At 41.8% G+C, this 8,740-nt stretch overlaps 2 pseudogenes; one reads left to right on the top strand and one right to left on the bottom strand.

The window, feature by feature from the left end:
- Nucleotides 1–603: 603 nt before the first annotated feature.
- Nucleotides 604–722, bottom strand: LOC134893174 (5S ribosomal RNA; annotated as a pseudogene).
- Nucleotides 723–2,173: 1,451 nt separating this feature from the next.
- Nucleotides 2,174–2,292, top strand: LOC134893173 (5S ribosomal RNA; annotated as a pseudogene).
- Nucleotides 2,293–8,740: the final 6,448 nt, after the last annotated feature.

The following is an 8,740-nucleotide window of genomic DNA, read 5'->3' as shown; positions in this document are numbered from 1 at the left end:
TGCAGGTATTGCCTTCTCAGCTAATTCCTACAAAAAAAACAAAATACTAGCAGTGGGAGAAAAAGAAAGCTCTTGTGTGGGCGCACTCTTAGAAAAAGAAAAAGAAAATTCTTAAATAGAAAAAGATTATGTTAAAACATAAGTTTATTAATTAATTAATTAAGAATAATTATCCTTCTACGATCCTAAGGAAAATTGCACAGAAAGTGCAAAGAGATTTTTACAAAATTATGTAAAATGTTCTGGTCTGTAAATCATGAAGAGAAGATTTAGAAAGGTTGCAGACACTATATAGTCTGACACCCGTTTCTCCTGACCAGTACAGATAATCTGTATTAATGGGACCCACGGAGGAGGTCGGTGTACATATTTTATCATAGAAAGACTGATTACATTGGGTCAATACTATGCACTTTGTTAGTTACCCATGAAATCATATGGCATAAATTCAGATTGGATGTCTGGCTGTGCTCATGAGAAATAGATCCTCATGAAGGAGGATATAAAAAGAAAGAAAGAAAAATAAAGAGAGGCTGAAGAAAGTATAGATAGTGGTGATACTGCTGTTGGTGTCCACCCTTCAGAGGAAGGGGAATAGTTCCTATCCTACAACACCGGGTATTCCCAGGGAGTCTCCTCTCGTGGTACTAACCCAGCCCAACGCTGTTTAGCTTCCAAGATCGGACGAGATCGGGCACAAGAAGCGTGGTATGATAGTAGGAGGGATATCTACCAATGAGAGTGCACCTATATATGAAAGTATAAGATGATAGAAAAATAGAACAGGTAATAGGTGGATCTGCTTTCCACGTTAGGCAGAGTAAAATGACTGTCACACCGTGGCGCCGTGTACCCTGGATCGGGGATGAGAGTCCACTAGACAATAGTCAGTTAGGAAAATGAAGAAAAAAGTATATAGATGGAGTTAAATAACCATTCAATATTTAAGAAATATACAATGACGAAGAAAAAATCAAAATGAGTTACAAAAACCAGAGACAAGCTGACTATGCAGTCTTTGTATGCATTCAATATTTGACAAAGATAAATAACCCGTGCGCGATTGAAAATGGGGATTGCTGCATCTGATAAAAATATTGTGTGAGGCTGATATAAAAAATCAGAAAGTAAGTGATCACAAGAATAAGCACTTATAATAAAGTATATTGCTTAAGGCCAATAGAATCCTGTAGTATCAAAAGTTAGGGATCACCCTCTAATCACCCAGACAGATGAACTGGGTTAAACACAAAGAGTCATTATTATTGTGTGTGTAGATACCTCCTAAGAGATATATGAATATATCATGCATCAACAATGAGTGCCTATATTAGAAATTAAGCACATTATTAGCTTATGTTGAAAATAAGAACCTATATACACATCTAGTCAAAAAAATATAACGATTATTGATGTTGGCAAAAAAGCCAAAATACTCAAAAGATCAGACGCAGCAGGTAGATGATAAATAGAGAAACCTCCATGCGCAGGTCCCGCTGTGGAATCCGTAGAAAACGCGTTTCGCCCGCGGGCTTGTTCACTTCCGGGATCTCGGAAGTGATCGTCTACCTGCTGCTGTTGATGCATGATATATTCATATATCTCTTAGGAGGTATCTACACACACAATAATAATGACTCTTTGTGTTTAACCCAGTTCATCTGTCTGGGTGATTAGAGGGTGATCCCTAACTTTTGATACTACAGGATTCTATTGGCCTTAAGCAATATACTTTATTATAAGTGCTTATTCTTGTGATCACTTACTTTCTGATTTTTTATATCAGCCTCACACAATATTTTTATCAGATGCAGCAATCCCCATTTTCAATCGCGCACGGGTTATTTATCTTTGTCAAATATTGAATGCATACAAAGACTGCATAGTCAGCTTGTCTCTGGTTTTTGTAACTCATTTTGATTTTTTCTTCGTCATTGTATATTTTTTCTAAATATTGAATGGTTATTTAACTCCATCTATATACTTTTTTCTTCATTTTCCTAACTGACTATTGTCTAGTGGACTCTCATCCCTGATCCAGGGTACACGGCGCCACGGTGTGACAGTCATTTTACTCTGCCTAACGTGGAAAGCAGATCCACCTATTACCTGTTCTATTTTTCTATCATCTTATACTTTCATAAATAGGTGCACTCTCATTGGTAGATATCCCTCCTACTATCATACCACGCTTCTTGTGCCCGATCTCGTCCGATCTTGGAAGCTAAACAGCGTTGGGCTGGGTTAGTACCACGAGAGGAGACTCCCTGGGAATACCCGGTGTTGTAGGATAGGAACTATTCCCCTTCCTCTGAAGGGTGGACACCAACAGCAGTATCACCACTATCTATACTTTCTTCAGCCTCTCTTTATTTTTCTTTCTTTCTTTTTATATCCTCCTTCATGAGGATCTATTTCTCATGAGCACAACCAGACATCCAATCTGAATTTATGCCATATGATTTCATGGGTAACTAACAAAGTGCATAGTATTGACCCAATGTAATCAGTCTTTCTATGATAAAATATGTACACCGACCTCCTCCGTGGGTCCCATTAATACAGATTATCTGTACTGGTCAGGAGAAACGGGTGTCAGACTATATAGTGTCTGCAACCTTTCTAAATCTTCTCTTCATGATTTACAGACCAGAACATTTTACATAATTTTGTAAAAATCTCTTTGCACTTTCTGTGCAATTTTCCTTAGGATCGTAGAAGGATAATTATTCTTAATTAATTAATTAATAAACTTATGTTTTAACATAATCTTTTTCTATTTAAGAATTTTCTTTTTCTTTTTCTAAGAGTGCGCCCACACAAGAGCTTTCTTTTTCTCCCACTGCTAGTACTTGTACTCCCTGGCTCTGGGCGCACCACCAAATAAGGACTATTACTTAAGGATGGTATCCCCCCTTTTCCTAATAATTGTCCGCCTTTGGTTTCAATAATATCTATAATTGACTATATTCCAGTGCCCAGTCGCTCCCTTTTTTGTACAAAAAAACAAAATACTCAGTGGTAAGGCAACGGTGAAAGTTCTCAGAGTGCTCTCACCCACTCACGCCCACGTTGGCCAATACACCTAAACACTGTCGTCAGCGCCGGTCGTACCCAACCTCGGGCCCCTATGTAACCTCTATTTACTGAGAGTGTGTGGGAGTGACTTACCCTTCCCAGTAAATATTGGTCGTTGGAGATTTCCTGAGTGACCAGCGAAAACTCGCTTAAAACAAAAAAACTGTTACACAAATCACGTTGCGTGTACTACACTTAGCGCCAATGAGCCCGCGACTTTACGCACAACTCGTAAAAGGGTATCGCGGTGGGCTAAGTATTGCACTCACGAACGCGCGGTACAATCGCACAGCGTATTGGTAACTGTTACTTATCCGCCGTACGATCAATGGAATCGTTTTTCAGGCTGCGAAACCTCAGCTGGAGCGTATCTGAACGGGCCTATTTGGGTACTACGCCAACCCCCAGGGCTGCGCTCTCTACACAAAACCTCGCGCACCTTTTAGGCCGCGGTATTCAGAGCTTCGCGTGACTTTGTCAGCGGTTTTCTGACTTCGCTGACCTCTTGGTCTGCTGTTATACTAATTGCTCCTTTATACCTTAATCAATGTGAACGTGAGAAAGCCACTCTCACGCCACCAAGTGTCCACTCACCTGATGTGGTCTCCTACGGGATCCCGAATTCCCTGGGTCCACAAAACCTTTATTGTTTGCACACTCACGCTCGTTCACTCATATACACTTTGGTTTTTCTGTACAGAAAATTAACTTTCATTCAGATAAAACAGAATAATTCAAGAGGTGATACAGTAAGAAAGGTATTTAAACTAAATATTGGAAACTGATCAATTTGTGCTATTATCGCGTGGCTACCGTATCGCCTAAACTGAAACAATGCTATTGTGTGATTTGTATTTAGTGGGCGTACCTGTACGCACGTTGCGTAAACACGCCACGTGTGTAGGCCTTTACACGTGTACAAAGGCCGTACGTCCGCAGTACTACAAATCCCACACTTCTATAAATGTAAGCGATATTTAACTATAATCACTTACTTAACACACACACAGTTTCTACTGTATAAACCTTTACAACTAGGCCAGGCTGCGTGTGCGTCTTACACTTACTTCCTTAACTATTAACTCTATATTTTAACTAAATAGCAACAAATTTTCTCAGTACAGGTCAAAATGAATCTAGTAATCAATGTTTATGGCAATAATGCCAGCAGATATGCAAAGTACAAAATACAGGTGTACGCGTGTGTTGCGTGCGCATTTGGCGCCAAAACAGAAATTTACAGATTTTAAAAAGAAAAATAGCTTTTGCGTTCTTACCTGACGGATCCCTCCAGCATCCCTTCAAACCATGCAAGGCAGACGCTTATCTAATCAGCACTAGTGTATCCACCGACCAAGAGAAGGCTTAACAGGGGATACCTTTCCGCCCTTTGCTGATAGATAAAGTCTGCGAAAACTCTGCTAGGCTGCGGGTATGAGAAGGAACCGGACTAGCTCCCAATTGATAATGTCGATATTACCTTAGATCGCAAAGCTATACCTCTAAATACACTTTTACCGTTGAGCCGTTATGGCCGCTAGACTAAATGCACGTACTACGCACTTTGTACTCTATTTGCGTACAGAGTCCTGCACGTGGTACGCACTTGGTGTACACACGCCGCGCTGAGTGTACAGAGTACACACAGCGAGCGCACACACAATGGATAACCTCTAAACCTTGTTAATGATACAATGTAATGATATGCTTACACTGTAAACCCTTAACAGCAAAGTACTGTAATGATGTAATACCTTTAAACCTTAAGTAGCGCTGGCGATACAAAGTACCCGCAGTGCGTACACCTTATCAATGCTTATACACCTTAAACAGATTAATACACTATAAAGCCCATGCAGGAAAGTGAAAACACAACACTGATTTGTAGTTGCAACCACAGGGTTCTAAGGCCTCAGTGGATTAATTCCAAAAGGTAAAACAATACAAATCATACACTACAGGCTAACAAGTAAATCTAAACAGAATAATGGCTACAGAGAATGTACATACGTGAGAATGTTCGCAAGCGCAACCCGGCTCGGTCCTCCGCTGGTCATACAGATAGCGTTCAGAGTCTTCTGACCGGCCAGGCAACAATGGTCTTTTTATACACAACATGCATACACAATACAATGGTCACTGTAATCTCATTGTCCATTGGACACAGAGATGTGTCTCTACATTACAGAAGAGGTCATAGGTGGATTTGAATAGGTGGGCGATGTCTTTCCCCAACTGCTCTTGTGGGTGGTATCCTCTGGATTCCCGCCGCATACATAAAATACAGTAAATACAGTTAAAGTTCATATTCTACTTTTGTACATAACTATACACAGGAATAACGATCTTTCTCTAACCAACACCGGAATGTTACCCTCAAAATACCCTACAGCTGGATACTAGACATCACCTTCCAACCTTTATCTGACCCTTCCTATCATGCAAAGGTGAATCCCTCTGTCCAGGAACTGTTTAAACTAGTAATACTCGCTGACATGGTCTAGGGGAACTATATCTACAATGTACACTATTTGGGTTAAATATGTAATGTTCTAATAACCCTCTATGCGTTCACAAACTCTACCGTAAATGCGCATACCACGCGCTAAGGCGCATGGCCGTGAAAAGCTCCGTTACGCAAATTGTGGATATGCGCACGCTCGGCAGACTGAGTGCACGCGCAGCAGGCATGTACATGGGGTTAGTACGTTAGGCATGCATTACAATATTTTTCGACTTTGACACAGATTGTGCACTTGAATTATATATTATACATGTTACCTTATACTGCACAGGACTATGGTCTATTTTCTGCAGTGCATTGCTGTTATTAATCTGGTAAATTATCATGCAAGCACTTGCAGTATTTACTATATATTAGAGATGAGCGGGTTCGGTTTCTCTGAATCCGAACCCGCCAGAACTTCATGTTTTTTTTCACGGGTCCGAGCGACTCGGATCTTCCCGCCTTGCTCGGTTAACCCGAGCGCGCCCGAACGTCATCATGACGCTGTCGGATTAGCGTGAGACTCGGATTCTATATAAGGAGCCGCGCGTCGCCGCCATTTTCACACGTGCATTGAGATTGATAGGGAGAGGACGTGGCTGGCGTCCTCTCCATTTAGATTATAAGAGACTGAGAGAGATTTACTGGAGCTGACTAGGAGGAGTACTGTTACTGTAGAAGTGTAGAGACTGAGTGGAGAGAGTTTACTAGTGAGGACAGTGCAGTTTACTTTATAATCCGTTCTCTGCCTGAAAAAAGCGATACACAGCACACAGTGACTCAGTCACATACCATATCTGTGTGCACTGCTCAGGCTCAGGCCAGTGTGCTGCATCATCTATTATCTATATATAATATTATATATATCTGTCTGACTGCTCAGCTCACACAGCTTATAATTGTGGGGGAGACTGGGGAGCACTACTGCAGTGCCAGTTATAGGTTATAGCAGGAGCCAGGAGTACATAATATATTATATAGTGAGTGACCACCAGACACACAGTGCAGTTTATTTAATATATCCGTTCTCTGCCTGAAAAAAGCGATACACACAGTGACTCAGTCAGTCACATACCATATCTGTGTGCACTGCTCAGGCTCAGGCCAGTGTGCTGCATCATCTATATATATTATATATCTGTCTGACTGCTCAGCTCACACAGCTTATAATTGTGGGGGAGACTGGGGAGCACTACTGCAGTGCCAGTTATAGGTTATAGCAGGAGCCAGGAGTACATAATATTATATTAAAATTAAACAGTGCACACTTTTGCTGCAGGAGTGCCACTGCCAGTGTGACTAGTGACCAGTGACCTGACCACCAGTATATATAATATTAGTAGTATACTATCTCTTTATCAACCAGTCTATATTAGCAGCAGACACAGTACAGTGCGGTAGTTCACGGCTGTGGCTACCTCTGTGTCGGCACTCGGCAGCCCGTCCATAATTGTATATACCACCTAACCGTGGTTTTTTTTTCTTTCTTTATACATACATACTAGTTACGAGTATACTATCTCTTTATCAACCAGTCTATATTAGCAGCAGACACAGTACAGTGCGGTAGTTCACGGCTGTGGCTACCTCTGTGTCGGCACTCGGCAGCCCGTCCATAATTGTATATACCACCTAACCGTGGTTTTTTTTTCTTTCTTTATACATACATACTAGTTACGAGTATACTATCTCTTTATCAACCAGTCTATATATTAGCAGCAGACACAGTACAGTGCGGTAGTTCACGGCTGTGGCTACCTCTGTGTCGGCACTCGGCAGCCCGTCCATAATTGTATATACCACCTAACCGTGGTTTTTTTTTCTTTCTTTATACATACATACTAGTTACGAGTATACTATCTCTTTATCAACCAGTCTATATTAGCAGCAGACACAGTACAGTGCGGTAGTTCACGGCTGTGGCTACCTCTGTGTCGGCACTCGGCAGCCCGTCCATAATTGTATATACCACCTAACCGTGGTTTTTTTTTCTTTCTTTATACATACATACTAGTTACGAGTATACTATCTCTTTATCAACCAGTCTATATATTAGCAGCAGACACAGTACAGTGCGGTAGTTCACGGCTGTGGCTACCTCTGTGTCGGCACTCGGCAGCCCGTCCATAATTGTATATACCACCTAACCGTGGTTTTTTTTTCTTTCTTTATACATACATACTAGTTACGAGTATACTATCTCTTTATCAACCAGTCTATATTAGCAGCAGACACAGTACAGTGCGGTAGTTCACGGCTGTGGCTACCTCTGTGTCGGCACTCGGCAGCCCGTCCATAATTGTATATACCACCTAACCGTGGTTTTTTTTTCTTTCTTTATACATACATACTAGTTACGAGTATACTATCTCTTTATCAACCAGTCTATATATTAGCAGCAGACACAGTACAGTGCGGTAGTTCACGGCTGTGGCTACCTCTGTGTCGGCACTCGGCAGCCCGTCCATAATTGTATACTAGTATCCAATCCATCCATCTCTATTGTTTACCTGAGGTGCCTTTTAGTTGTGCCTATTAAAATATGGAGAACAAAAATGTTGAGGTTCCAAAATTAGGGAAAGATCAAGATCCACTTCCACCTCGTGCTGAAGCTGCTGCCACTAGTCATGGCCGAGACGATGAAATGCCAGCAACGTCGTCTGCCAAGGCCGATGCCCAATGTCATAGTACAGAGCATGTCAAATCCAAAACACCAAATATCAGTAAAAAAAGGACTCCAAAACCTAAAATAAAATTGTCGGAGGAGAAGCGTAAACTTGCCAATATGCCATTTACCACACGGAGTGGCAAGGAACGGCTGAGGCCCTGGCCTATGTTCATGGCTAGTGGTTCAGCTTCACATGAGGATGGAAGCACTCAGCCTCTCGCTAGAAAAATGAAAAGACTCAAGCTGGCAAAAGCAGCACAGCAAAGAACTGTGCATTCTTCGAAATCCCAAATCCACAAGGAGAGTCCAATTGTGTCGGTTGCGATGCCTGACCTTCCCAACACTGGACGTGAAGAGCATGCGCCTTCCACCATTTGCACGCCCCCTGCAAGTGCTGGAAGGAGCACCCGCAGTCCAGTTCCTGATAGTCAGATTGAAGATGTCAGTGTTGAAGTACACCAGGATGAGGAGGATATGGGTGTTGCTGG

The sequence above is a fragment of the Pseudophryne corroboree genome, chromosome 3 (genome assembly GCF_028390025.1).
Source record: "Pseudophryne corroboree isolate aPseCor3 chromosome 3, aPseCor3.hap2, whole genome shotgun sequence".
NCBI classification, from domain to species: domain Eukaryota; kingdom Metazoa; phylum Chordata; class Amphibia; order Anura; family Myobatrachidae; genus Pseudophryne; species Pseudophryne corroboree.
This window is presented reverse-complemented; position numbering and strand designations above follow the sequence as displayed.